The 15,230-nt window shown below is 42.7% G+C and overlaps 1 protein-coding gene across 1 annotated transcript in view; it reads right to left on the minus strand.

Annotated features, from left to right (window-relative positions):
• Positions 1–15,230, minus strand: part of DLGAP1 (DLG associated protein 1) — a 589,565-nt gene that overhangs the window by 388,912 nt on the left and 185,423 nt on the right. The window lies entirely within an intron of this gene.

Below are 15,230 nucleotides of genomic sequence, written 5' to 3' on the forward strand. Positions count from 1 at the left end.
GGGTATGTCTACACTACCCCACTAGTTCGAACTAGGAGGGTAATGTAGGCATACCGTACTTGCAAATGAAGCCCGGGATTTTAATTTCCCGGGCTTCATTTGCATAAGCGGGGAGCCGCCATTTTTAAAACCCCGCTGGTTCGAACCCCGTGCAGCGCGGCTACATGGGGCTCGAACTAGGTAGTTCGGACTAGGCTTCCTATTCCACGAGGTGTACCGGTAGTTTGGAATAGGAAGCCTAGTCCGAACTACCTAGTTCGTGCCCCGTGTAGCCGCGCTGCACGGGGTTCGAACCAGCGGGGTTTTAAAAATGGCGGCTCCCCGCTTATGCAAATGAAGCCCGGGAAATTCAAATCCCGGGCTTCATTTGCAAGTGCGGTATGCCTACATTACCCCGCTAGTTCGAACTAGCGGGGTAGTGTAGATACACCCTAAGGGAGGAAATGCTTGCACACATTGTGGACTGCTGTAGTAATTGCTGCCCACTGATCATAGAAGGGGTGCAAGCGGTGGTGAAATATAATATGCTCGCCTGGTACTGTAATTGGGGGCGCTTGGGCAAACCCTTGACCAAATTTTCAAATTTGCTGTCTCAAGGCCTGGGTTGCAGAAGATTGGTTGTTTGGGGGCTCTCTTTCATTGGTTTCAAGGTCTGAAGCAGTTTTGCTCAAAGGGTTGATATTGGTGCTGTCTAGTGAAGGTTGTGTCCGTGTCTTTCATAGGGCATGTAACACTTTCTTCGGTAAGAGGGAGTATACATCCCCAGCGTACGAAGGGTAGTGTGCAAATCTTTGCTGGAACGTACTGCTTCGGTATCTGCAGCGAACAATTTTGCTTTGTCAAATGGCAGGTCCTCTACTTTGGCCTGGAGATCCTTAGGGACTCCCCTGCTTGTAGCCAAGATGAATGTCTCATCACCACGGATGTCGCAGTGGGCCTAGCCGCAGTGTCTGCACCATCCAGGGCCACTTGCCACTCCGTATGGGATATAGTGTGGCCCTCCTTAGTGATTGCCGTGAGGATAGGTCTTTTATCCTCTCCAAGATTCTGCATGAGTTCTGTTAATTTCGTGCAATTGTTGAAATCGTGATAAGCAAGCAATGCTGTACAATTAGCTATTCGTAGCTGGAGGCTTGATGAAGAGTACACTTTTCTTCCAAACACATCAAGGCATTTGTGGTCCTTGTCTTGTGTATGTGTTTTGTGTTGTGGGAGCATCAACCACTAAGGAGTTTGGTTGAGGGTGTAGGTAGAGAAAGTCCATGCCTTTAGATGGCATGAAATACTTCCTATCGGTCCTTTTATGAGTTGGAGGGGTCATGGTAAGTGTTTGCCAAACTTCGTTGGCTGCCTCAAGGATTGCTTCATCTAGAGGTAGTGCAATTTTGGACTTCACAGAGGGCTGCAGATTCTTTAGGAGTTTGTGTTGTTTCTCCTGGACCTCTGATAAAACTACCTCCTGACCGGTAGCCACGCTTTAAATAGGTCCTGGAATTGCTTGGTAGGTGTTGGGTCATTTGGAATAACTGCTTCCTGAGGAGTGGAGGATGAATGATCATTCGGTGCTATATCAGATCGGTGGATAGTTGTGTCATTCTCGATCTGTCCTTCCTCTAGATCTGAGGCCTCAGATGGGAAATGTGACTCACCTGAGTGCATGGAGGCAGTGACCTTTATGCAGGTGTAGGCGGTGCAGTGGAGGTGTGTTGTCATGCCCAGTAATGACAGGGGGACCATTGGCTGTGATGAGTGTCAAAGTAATGCCAATCAGTGTGCCACGGAGGATGTTGGTAATGCAGTGGTCTGTATGCCCCATAACATGCGTGTGCCCTATCTGGGGAAGAATGTTGTGAGGAGAACATGCTCCCTGTATCCCCATGGTAGGCACTGAATTGTGATAAGGATGGTGACCATGGTGAGCCCCTTGTTCGTAGTGGGGCTTGTAAACCATGTCATGGTGAAAGCTCAGGAGGGGACAGTGTCCTTGACTCCCTGTCATGTCCAGGAGGCGCTTATGTTTTGTGACATGAGGAATGGCGATGGGATGCAGGCTTGTGACTTGTTGCCACGCTGGTCAGCACTTGTGGTGGTGGCAAGGGTGTAACGGTGACCCCAGGGGATCTAGAGTTAGTGTGGGATACTACGGGGCGGCTGGAGGTAGCCCTATCAGTTTTCTGTGCCACAGGTGAATGTTGTGCCATAGCTGGCAATGTGCCGGGGATCTTGAGTGTGCCTGTGGTGAGCTAGGTGCCCTTAATGCCAGTGGTGTTTCTGTCACCACAGGGCAATTGCTAGGTGACCTTTTTGTGGTAACTGATTTTGAGGGCTGTTTTGAGAACATTTTTGAGCCCGTCATCAAGGAGGCTCAAAACTTTGCTGTGCCTGAAGTGCCTGGTTCATCTCCTTTGCTAATTCTTGAGGGAAGAAAGCAGGCTGGTGAGGGCCTAGGTTCTGAGCATATTCTCTTAGGAGACGGGCTTGGATGTTTGCCCTGAGGAGAAATTGCACTCGAGCCCTTATTGCCCCCTGATAATTATGGGGGTACAGGGCTCTATCCATAGACTGCGTGCGCACTGTGAGCTCCCTTTCTTTGCAAGCTCTGGTTGTCAGGCTACAGCAATGGACACATTTCTGAGGTACATGTATGTCCCCCGAACAGCATATACATTTCCTATGGGCATCAGATGCTGGCATAAATTCTCAGCATTTGCCGCATCTTTTCTCCTTAGGAGAGTCTGGCATGTCTCCCAGAAACTATCTGTAGCTGTACAAGCAGCGGAGACTGCTTGTCGGTCGCTGGTTTCTATTTCCTTTTCTTTTGTTTTGCTTGCTGCGGCTTGCTGCTGTGCGGTGCTAAAAGCTGGCGGTGGCTTTTTTGTTTTGTTTTCTGTGTAAAGAGAAGGTAGTCCTGAATGCCTCAGGATGATCTAAGCTGATAAGGTGGTTCTACTTTGTCTTGAAGAGCATTCTGAGGAGGAGAGAACTGAGCTCCATCAGTGGCAGAGGGCAGTGAAGAAGGAACTGAGGAGAAGCGGGCTGCGTGCACTGCTTCAAAGGCGGAAGCGCCGCTCTCTGCTTGCGCATGCGCAGCCGCCTAATCACTGCTCTCCAAGTCTCCGATCTGTGGTTCCAGGACGAGCCCAACACAAACTGTGGCGCACCCACGGGGACATCACTCGAAGAAGAACCTCTGTTTCCTAATTAATTTGTAACAGCTTCATAGTGTTACATACTGATCTACAGCACTGCCATTCTTCAGCAGTGACTACAAGCTAGCATTGGTTTAAAAAAGAATGGCTGCAAACCCACCTCAGCTTTGAGCAAATTCACATCTTTCAGGAGATGCTGAAATTCAATGAGAGGGAAAAAGGCAGACGGTATATTAAGGAGTGCATTCTTTTGTATTTACCATCTTGGGCAGGCCTTCTATGCAAGACCGTTTTCTAAGCAAACATCAGCCTTTTTCCTCGCTTCAGAAACAATGTGTCAATTCTAATTCTCTCCAAAACTTATTCCATTTAAACCAATAGCAATGAACTCCATTGTGAGCCAATTAGCTTGCTAGATGTTTGTCTTTTATTTGCAAATAATTACAGGAAAGAGGGAGGGGAGGGACAAAAAAAAAACCCTTCCACAAACAGAATATCTGTATCTCAGAAAAAGCATAGAGATAAACTGATGCATGACTATGTTAGAGTCTGCTTGACTGAAACAAATACTTTTATATAATTTATCCTATTATAAAATGGCAACATTTTATTAATGGAACAATGAATGTGTTTCTCTTTGGTCTAGTATATGGTTTTCATGTATTTTATTTACTGTAGTAGTTATTAGACATAAGAGTATTTCATTTAAATTATTTTATGTAACTGTAATGCCAACTGTCCATTGTGTCCAAATTCACCTCTGATGCTTTATTTCATTAAACTTGCATGTCCTCTTTTGTTATCAATAAAGGCATTATGGTTAGAAAATGGCTTCACATTGTGCAGATACCTCTTGATCTATTTATTAAGCACATCTCTAATCTGAAAGGTGACACAGTAGGCGTGGCATAGTGAAGCCTGATATTTATTGTCACAATAAGGATTTCCATAAATTGCTACAGTTAGAAATAAAAAGTGTGAGGCTTTTCCCCTTTCTACCAGCCCTGCAAACTGGATATGGAAATTCAGATCAAGTTGGACTCTTCATCCAGCCTGACACCAGGCATGCAGGCCAAACCATTCAAACTCAGCAACACTTATGTAACACAGTTGCATTCTGTTAATTTGCTTAAATGCAGATGACCAGGCCTCAGGAAACAAATCTGTAACTGAACGTGAAGGAACAGAATCTCAATCTCTCTCTCTCTCTCTCTCTCTCTCTCTCCCTCTCTCTCTCAAAAACACAATATAGGCTTTTAAAAATAAAATAGCAACAAGAAGCCAAATTCTCAAAAGAGAAGATCTGTTATGATACTGCATTTTACATAATTATCTTTCAGGGTACACAAGTGCTTTATGGTAGGACATGCTGTCATATCTTATTTTAGAACAAACAAACAATGTAACAGTTATGACACTTTGTACTGGAAGACCAGAGATAATATATAGCTTCCAGATCACCATGGAAAACTATATTAGTGCTTGTCAAGAAATGAGGCCACTGGATCCACATCAGTGTGGATTTTGACTTTACCATAGCCCAATTTTGTAGCAGTTTTCCATGGTAGCCTCGGTAGAAGTGCACAGCACCCTTCGTACATACTACAATCAGATTTAATCCTCCTCAATAATTTGATTCTTCCAGTGTTTTACAGGAAAAAATAAAGAGCGCTGCTTCAACTTGCTTCTTATTAAAAACCTTTTTGATCAGTGTTTGCTATCTTCTTTTAGATGGATTGGATTCAAGTCTGGAAAAAAGTAAAATCCACTGTGTATGTTTAGAGCATCTCTTTCACTTGTCTAGGTCTCAACAAGATTATCTTTACCTTATAGCTCAGAAACTTTAAATATAATTATTTTTCTATCCCCAAATTCAAAATTTTTCAGTGGTACTATTATTGTGACATGATAAGCGTTTCAAGATAAAAAGGGTCTTGTTAGATTTAAATCTAATAATTCAGGAACCGGCTGCTCCATAAACAATTTCAAGCCATCGTCACTATCTAAAAGCCCAAGTAATCTAATATTTTTACTCTGTGCTGGGCTCGACTTTGTTGCTGAGGATTTTATTCCCCTTTGTAAGTGTACTAACAGTTTGAGATAAAAATTCCATTTTCTAATTCTTTTTTTGAAATAGTCATTTTCAGCTTTAAAGTCTTTGTTGTTGACCTCATCTATCCAATTTTGTTACATTTTGCCTCACAGAATCCAATTTTCTATCCATAGCTGCAACTGTTACATGTATGCTTTGAAATATTCTATTAATTTATTCAATAATGTGTTTAAATGGATCTTTTGAGGATTTAGTTGCAGGAGATGTGGCTGGAGTGACAAAGGAGGATGGTACAAGTTTCACATTCATTTTTGTTTCTGTGCGATAATTTTCTCTTTGGGTTTGGGTATTTCAGGTTCAGTGGCTTTGTGCAACATTCTGATACAGTTATTCATGCTCACTACTATCCAAGCCCACAAACATTTCAACATTTTCAAAACCCGGTGCCTAAAGTTAGATTCCCACATCCATACTGGGCAACTAAACAACAGCCTGATTTCCAAAAGTTGCTGAATATTCAAGAACTTCCACTTGAAATCAAACATAATATCGGAACAAGAGAAGCATTTTGTTTTTACTTCTCATTGTTTACCCCGAGAGGGGATACAGGGCTAGTCAGAAGATAGGCCTAATCTGCATTCATTAAATAGACAAACAAGATTTACCATCTTGATAACAAGCTCTTTTATTACGAGTAACAGTATTTCCTCAAAAATCCAGCATTTATTGAAAACTATTAAAATAAAAATCTTTGGGGGTATTTTAAAGGCCTAGGAAAGAATATCAACAATGATTTCAACTGTAGACTAGCCTTTCCTAACCCAAATGAAAAAAAAAGTAATAGATTCATTGTTCAAGCACTGCAAGATTTGCTACATGCCTCAAAAATAGTAAGAGGCATGATACTGAAGAACATGCACTAATTTCATTATGACACACAAAGTGAGAGTCATAACCTGGAAAAAAAAAAAAGCGAGAGAATGGAAAGAGGATGGACAAAGGTATCAGTAGTCATGTCATAAAATTAGTCAGGAGAATGTGTATGCATCTTGATGCCTCAACCACTTATTTTTTGTTTCTTATCTATGCCCCCCCTCTAGCATCTCATAGGTAAGAGAAATTAGAAGAGAAAAAGAGCATTTCTTGGGGGATTTGAATGTGGTGAGAAGGGAAATGGTTTGGCAAGCATGTTTGGGAGGAGTGTTTGAAGTATGACGGGTAATACAAAAAATGCTTAAGATACTTGAGAGAGAGAGATGCAAATGCATCATTAAGGCTGTACACAATGGAGGGAAAACATGAGGAGATCTGCTTAGAGTGAAGCAGTAGGCAGCACTGGACAGCAGTCATTTCTTTTCCTACCTTTCAGTATGGAAAGAAAGCCCTTCATCTCTTATACTAGCACGTTTCTGTTGTGCATTGTATAAATGGCCTTGAATTCTGCCCCAACAGAATATTTTATCCTTCAACTATGAACCAGTAAGTGTATATATTCATGACAGTAACACAGTAATAAACAAGAGAATAATTCAGTTTAATTCGCTCTTCAAGAGTAGATTAAAGAATCCTATATTGCCTTGGATGATTTCTCTCTGAAATCTATTTGCAATCAATGGTATCATGGAGCAGACAACAATTGGACTAAAGAATTCATAAACTCTTGAGCATTATTCTTGTTTCTCTGACATATGGGAATATATGAATACTGGTGACACTAATAGTCTAGTAAAAAGTAGAACCTGAATCCAATCTGAGCTATCAAGTATTTTCAATTTTTCATTCTTACCTCAATTGCCTTGATGTAACCAAGAGTACAACCTTAATTTCATTGTATTCACAAGCCTTTCATCTTCACAACTGTAGCTGATAACTGCTTCACTATTATTACATATAGGACTGTAAAAATAAAACATATTAGAGACAAATAACTTTGATTATGATCCACCATCTTCCTCCTTGCACATAGGAATTCAGATTATCTCAGTCTGCCTGTGCAGGCAAACAATGGCCAGAACCTTCACATAATTCCCTGTGACATGAGTGGAGAAACACACTAAATTAGCTGGGTGGAATGATTGAATCACTACAGCTGAGTGATCAAATGCCATTCCAGAGTCAGCATCATAGCTCTCTGCACTAATGAGACTTTTCTGCTTTAGTGAATCAGTTAGTATGATTTTCTTTTCTGGCACTATTAAAGTGCTGGAACTGAGGTCACCTGACAAAGGGAGACCAAAACAGTGTACTTAGTTCTCTTAAGTTAAAAAAAAATAATACTCTGAATTAGGGCTATCAAGCGATTACAAAAATATTAATCGCGATTAATCGCGTGTGATGCCCCTTTGAAACGCTGCGGCAGTGTTTCAAAGGGGCAGCACTGCAGGAGCCCCGGATCGGCTAGAGTCCCCAGCTGACCCCAGCTCCATGCAGCACTGCCCCTAGGAAAGGTTGCCCTGGCGTTTCCAAGAGGCAACACCATGGGAGCCTGGAGTCAGCCAGAATGGCACTTCAAAGGGGCAGCAACATGGAGTTGGCGATCAGCGGGAGTGCCCAGCTGATCCTCAGCACTGCGTTCTACTGCCCCCTGAAGTGCTGCTCTGACCCTTCAAAGGGGCAGCACTGCACAGAGCCCGGGGTCAGCTGGAGACTCCAGCTGATCCCAGGTTACTAATCGCGGAGCCTGCGATTAATGTGTTCATTTTTTTAATGTGTTAATCCTGTCCTGTGTTAACCACGGGCGTTAACACAGAAAAATTGATAGCCCTACTATGAATACTGGTGCGAGGAAGACTCCTTCACTCAAATTTTAAGCAGCCTCTAAGTAGACACAGTACAGAGGATGATTTGCTCTTATACCTCATCTTGGGAAATCTTGCAGTTGGGCCTTGATGTCAGGGTGAGTACCTCAGGCAAGTTCACACTTTTTATCATGCTACAAGCAGGTTAGGGGACATGGATGTGAACTGTGGCAGCTACAGTAGGGACTCTCCAGAATAGCTTGTTAACAATTCTGGCGATGGAGCGGGAATCCTCCCTGCACATCTCCATAAAGCTCTCCTACAGGAACTTGTTAATCCTTCTCACAGGGTTTCTGGGGAGGCCTGCCTTATTTCATTCTCCATGGTAGGACACCTTTCCATGCGAAGCCAGCAGTAAGTGCTCTAGCATCATTGCAGCACAAAGCATTGTGGTGTAAGGGCCAAGTGTCTGGCCACATTCAGTCAGAAGATTCAGAGAAGGCTGATATTGTGCATGGCAACCTGAAAGAAGCAGGGGAAGCTATTAACTGATGGTTCAGCACTAAACCTCCCATTTGCTCATTCCCAATGAAGCATGGCTTGGGCCCTGCCACCACGCCCAGACCTCCTCTCTCCACCTCCTCCTATCCTGCAGGAAGGGAAAGTTGCATTCTCCTGGCAATTGGGGGGGAGGGGGCAAACACCTGGGCACCACATACACCCCTGCCCTTCCTTGCGTTACCACCACATCTGGACCCCCATCCATAGGCTCGAATCCCAGCCTGTCCCTTACCATGTCTGCCACCAAACAGAGTTCAGCTGCTCCCTTAAGTACTCTGTGGTGTACCTGCTGCATAGTGGGTGCTTAAAACCATACCAGCAGCCTTGTACATAATGCATGCCTTCTGTTTTAGACAGATCTTCCTTTTATGCAAAGTTTAGGTTCTATGATTGACAATGTATCTCCTGTAAAGCCTGCCCTTCAATTTTTGTTACAGCGGGTGCAGCAGTGAGACTGCTGCACACTCCCCCAGCTCCGTCAGCTGTCTGCTTAACACAAGTCCGGATGCAAAAACGTACTTGGGATGACATGTTCAAGGAGCAAATGCAATCCGCCCACTCGGACAAAGAGTAGTAAATGCAGGAATACACTGTGACAGGAGATGAGAGCTGAGTGTGAGAACAGGAGACTGTGCAGGGAACTGGAAGTGAAGAACCAGGAAAGAGTCCTCACAGCCATGGAGGATGTGATGCACTGCATGGAGGCCTTCCAGGACAGCTACATGCACAGGCACCTCTATCCAGCCCTTGCAGAACCACATACCCTCCTCATCAACTTCCACAGCCTTCTCCCCCAGTGGCCCTAGAACACAGGGTGGGGTGGGGATGTCCAGGAAAGCCTCAGACTCAACCCCTAGGGATATATCCCAGAGCAAAAGGCTGTCATTCTCACACTGCCTCCACCGCCCCTCACAGCTCCCAGCTTCAGTTCATTTTCTGTCCCTCTTGTGTTCACTGAATAACAACACATGATTTCTGAACAGCAGTTTCCTTATTGTTTGTGTTGGGGGAGCAGGCTTACAGGGAAGCATGCTTAATGCAAGCCACCTGGTTAAAGGCAACATGCATGACTCACATCTCTGCCTGGGCATTCATAAGCTGTTTTCAAAAGACGCTCTGATTCGCAGTGCCCCTCGCTGTGCTCTCCTCATTGCCCTAATGTCTGGCTGCTCATAATTACTGGCTGGTGCTGTGCCTTGACCCGCCACTCTGCCATATAACTTTCCCCCTTGCTCTCACAAATGGAGCACACAGCAGGCTGCCACAACAACGGGAATGCAGCTTTCGCTGAGGTCTAACCTAGTCAGTAGACTGTGAAAACTTTCCTTTAAATGCCCAAAAGCACATTCACCACCATTCTGCACTTGCTCAGCCTGTAGTTCAGGGGTGGACAGTAAAAGAAATGTCAGCCTGCAGGATTAGTCCCTAGCGGGCCCCCACCTCCATGCTTACCCGCACTTCCGCAGGTATCAGAGGATCACAGCTGTGGTTGGACACAAATCACCATTCGCAGCCAATGAGAGCAGCGGAAGCATCACGGACAGGACACCACTTCCCGCCACTCGCAATGGCTGCAAATGGCGATTCATGGCCAACCAGAGCTGCAATCCTCCAATACATGTGGAGGTGCAGGTAAGCATGGAGGTGGGGGCCTGCCAGGGACTAACCCTGCAGACTGGATTCGGCCCGTGGGCTGGAATTTGCCCACCTCTCGTGCAGTTGAACTGCTCCTTACTGCAGTCCAGTTTCCCTGTGTAGGGCTTCATGAGCCACGCGAGCACGAGGTAGGCTGGGTCTTCAAGACCACTACTGGAATTTCAATGCCTCTAATGATAATTTTCTAGCCTGGGAAGAAAGTTCCATTTTGCAGGTTTTTGAAGCAGCAGGAGTTCCTAAAGGTGGGCACGTCATTGCAGCTTTTCCAAACATCCCATGTTGATGTTGGTGAAAGTTTTGCAGCCACTGCTGATCATCCCATAACTGCATCACTATATAGCTTCACCAGTCTGTGCTGGTCTCCTAGAACCAGAACAAGTATTTTCCTGTGTCAAGAGGATAGAATGCCATTGGCATTTGCCAGTTGCTCAACTCAAGTGCTTCACAGAAGAGTACCTTCATGGCCTCCTGAGATTCTTCCTCATTCCAGCAGATGCTGGATATGCTGTAGATATACTCCAGCATGGGACACACCATGGTTAATATGATTGCAATAATATTTTGCTTCTGAATGGGTTTCATGATAACCAGGGGAAAAAGGGAGTGCAAAGACTGCCATTGTTTTCAAATGGGGGTGGGGAGAAGGAGAGTAGGGAGGAAATGAGTGAGTTATGGGACACTGATGACATGTACCCAGAACCACCCATTGCAGTTTGGTTCCCAGTGTGCACTGGGAGCAGAATGCAATGTGGCAGCAGAAACTGCGGGATAGCTACCCATAGTGCATTGCTCTCAAAGTCTATGGCAGCCACCCTGCTGGGAATGCACTACTTCAAACTACGTCAAATTCTTGCACACAAGGACATTTACCGTCGACTTCACAAAACTGGGTGCTAAAAATCAACCTTAATGAATTCAACCTTATCTCATATTATAGACAAGGCCTTATTTAGTTTTAACAGCCACTAAGCAACAAACACATTCTGTTGCTTAACATGAGCAAAGAAAATATGTATTGATAAGTGCTGCAAAGCTTCTAGAAAAAAATCCAAGATCTCTTTCATCCAAACTGTAAAAATGTCACTTGCTAGTAGTCATCATAGTCAATAGCCAAGATTTGACACATCTCAACCTAATGTACTATAAGGAGGCTTGATTTTTAGCTATCCTCTGAATACTTCTCACATATATAAGGTAATTAGGTATCAGGGTGGCCACTGTGAGTCACTCAAAGTCCCTTATCACTTCTGAAAATCTTATATGTAGATGTTCACTAATTATCTCATAGGTGTAACTCAGGAAACATAGTAATTTCCTTTGTACTTTGGACACTGTAAAGGTATTTTAGATACCACAACATTAGAGGGATAAGGCAGATGAGTTACTACTTTATTTCAGACAAGATTTTAATCTTACACAGAGCTTTCTTTCAGGTCTGGGAAATGAACCTATATCGGGGTGGGCAATGATTTTTATATGGGGGCCACTTCACCAATATGGGTAGCAGTCGCTAGCCACCCCCAGAAGAGATGGGGCCTTAGGTGGAATGGGTGGGACCTCAAGAGGAAGGGGTGGTTCTTTCTTGGCACAGTGTGTGGGGACGGGAAGGAGACTTCGCATGCTCCCACATGAGGTGGAGAAGCACAGGGAGTCTCCTCCCCTCACACCTGAAGTGGCACACGGCACCCAGAGGGAATGGCCACTTGTTTTGAATGGCTGGCGGTTCCTCTCTGGTGCCAGGTGCCCTTGGTGGGGAGAGGAGATTTTGTGCACTCCCCCACCCTCACATCTCAATTGGCTTAGCGCGGGGACACAGCAGTGCGGGCCACTGGCCGGATCAACCTATGATGGACAGGAAAAATGCTTATCACTGTAATAAAAATGCATAAATAAGTTGTCCATTGTATTGATCCACAGTGATAGATGCCCAAAGGAAGATCCTTTGGGTATTATTAAAGAAGGCAAGCACACCTCACTTGAGAGCACTGGACAAGGACGACAATATTATGGCAAATATTCAAATGGTATATTGCAATTAGTTTGTGAAAGAAAAGAAAAAGAAAACGAGAAAAGAAGAGAAAAAAGATAAGAAAAAGGAAAAAAGAAAATTTTTAATTATTTGTGATTTGCTATTGCAGAATCAGCAATAAGATACACTTCCCAAAACAATTTAAAGCATCGTCAATTTTACTAGGTTTTTAAAAATACCCGGTATGAAAAATGTTGCCATTTCATGGTATTCCTAAAGCTGGAGACTACTTCATTAAGGAAACTGGACGACAAGTTTCACAACTAAAGGAGGTCACAGCTTAGTTACAGAAATTAGTATAGTATATTGCCCATGAATCACTCCGTCAGCTCATGCACAAAGAAATGGATTGCTCAAAATTTGACTCCAGTCACAAATCCTAGTGAAAGTGGACCAACATTAAGTCTGTAATTAAACCAGAAACGCCAAGTTCCATATGATCAAATAAAATTTTGTAGCACCATAAATAAGGAGACAGATTCTGTAAGGAAAGGAAATAACACTACATACTAAAACACGGAACCATGATAATAACTCAGAATGAGCCTAAATACAATTGTGCTGCTACATGTGTAGCAACCAGAGAATCTGACAAGAAATTAGAATGGAGAGAGCATGCTAAAGACAGCAGTTTGAACCATCATATCTCAGCATTTTGATTCAATTGGGCAAAATTCTTTCTGCATATTTTACTACTTTACTCATTAGTGTACTAATACCTAAGAAGTAATACCTAAATATAATATAAATTTCCAACAGCCAAGATAGCCTCTTGTCATTCACTATTTAATAGCCATTACACGCCATATTTCAAAGAGTCATAAAAGCTTTTACATTTATTTTCTGAAACGATTTTAGGAAAACTCATGGGACAGACCATATTCAACTATTTGGAATAAAATGTCCAAAATGTAAATAGAAAGTTAAATGTTTTAATACACAACAGCTTAAGAAGTTATGCAATCAAAAAGCCCAATCCTGCAAATACTTACACACATGAATGACTTCTCATACGAGTTGAGGTTTTTTTCAAACAGGACAACTCACGTTAGTAACATTAGGTGCGTATGTGCCCATAGGTTCGAACATAAAATGTGTCCCTACTGAGCTCTTGACCACTCAATCAACCAAGAGAGCATCCTTTTTTTCTGCTGCGTTTTCATGTGTCTTCCTCAGGAACTGTTGTTAATATTTGTGCCTGAATATTCATAAACTGTTTGAGCAAATGCCTAGTAGTACTGAGGAAGAGGGAGATAGTGAGGGAGAGAAATTTTTGCCAGAGATTTATTCCCCCCAATAGGAGTAATTGTGCATTATAAGTCAAATACGAACGCCTAGATCTTTCACTTAATTTTTTACTCTGCCTTAATTTTTTATGTTCATTGTAAAACTGATTTTTTTTTCAAAAAGCATTTTGAAGTGTAATGTTTGACAGTTTGGATGTCAATACCACAAATTTGAGAAGCAGTTTTGCTGCTGTCACAAGGATACTGCAGCTTTTTAGAGAAATATTAAAAAGAGATGGCTGATTTTTTTAAACAAAGGAAGCTGGAAAGTGTACTAAAACTCAAATTTTGGACACACATAACAATATGCTATGTTTCTGCTAGAATATTAAATGTAATTTAGGGTATGTCTACACTACCCCGCTAGTTCGAACTAGCGAGGTAATGTATGCATACCGCACTTGCTAATGAAGCCCGGGATTTGAATTTCCCGGGCTTCATTAGCATAAGCGGGGAGCCGCCATTTTTAAATCCCCGCTGCTTCGAACCCCGTGCAGCGCGGCTACACGGGGCTCGAACTAGGTAGTTCGGACTAGGTTCCTATTCCGAACTACCGTTACTCCTCGTGAAACGAGGTGTACCGGTAGTTCAGAATAGGCACCCTAGTCCGAACTACCTAGTTCGAGCCCCGTGTAGCCGCGCTGCACGGGGTTCGAAGCAGCGGGGATTTAAAAATGGCAGCTCCCCGCTTATGCTAATGAAGCCCGGGAAATTCAAATCCCGGGCTTCATTAGCAAGTGCGGAATGCATACATTACCCCGCTAGTTCGAACTAGCGGGGTAGTGTAGACTTACCCTTAGATAGTACAATAATACCAGTTAATAAACAGGTAATAAGAATGATCATCTGCTAGTGCAAACAAGCATAGCTCTACTGAAGCCAATGAAGCCATAATGATTTACAATCATCTGAAGAACCAGAAGTCTTATCAAATCCAGTGGGAGAGAGAGCAAGGCCTTTTCAACGAGAATTGTTTTAATGCTCACAATTTTTCATTTGCACAAACATACATTACCGTACTTACCTTTCTTTAAAGGTAATATAAGAACTAACATAAGGCAATCACTGTTTTCAAAGCTCTCATTTTTAATCCAGTTGCTTAATATTTGATTCTTTGAGTGTAAAAAAATGGAACACTAGATTTAATTACAAATACCTTTACCTTTGCTAGTTATTTGAGAGGAAAATGCATTCTTTTTAACTTTTAAAAAAATAGGATTGCTATCCTGTATCAAAACTGAACTACTTTAAAAATCTATCTCTATGGCTAAGACATAGGAGTTCTATTTATATTGTTCAAATTTGAAAAGAGAGCATGTTAATCAGTCTCACTGCATGAACAACACTAGTGGTAAAAATAATACCTCAAAACAATTTCTCCACTAGATACTGTACAGTGTGTGCTCAGCTATATGCCAAATACACAGAAAATAAATTAACTAGAAATAAGTCTATGTTTTGAATAATACAGCCTAAACAATAGCTGTTATGGATAAAAATAAAGATACAACAGAACATCAAGAGATAACAGAAACAGGAAGAAACAATTGTTAAAAGTTTGCAAAAAAATGTCTCGCAGTTAATGTGGATCTGTATTCTTCCATCTTACTCAGTGCAGCTGTTATTGTCAAAAAACCTATACAAAATGAACCACAATGTCTGAAGATTATAAAACCCAACTGACAATATTACAAGGAATAAAAAAAGAGCAGAAGTGCTGCACTATACACTATAAACATGCATTTCTGAATATAGGAC

The sequence above is a fragment of the Pelodiscus sinensis genome, chromosome 2 (genome assembly GCF_052426305.1).
Source record: "Pelodiscus sinensis isolate ZL-2025 chromosome 2, ASM5242630v1, whole genome shotgun sequence".
NCBI classification, from domain to species: Eukaryota; Metazoa; Chordata; order Testudines; family Trionychidae; genus Pelodiscus; species Pelodiscus sinensis.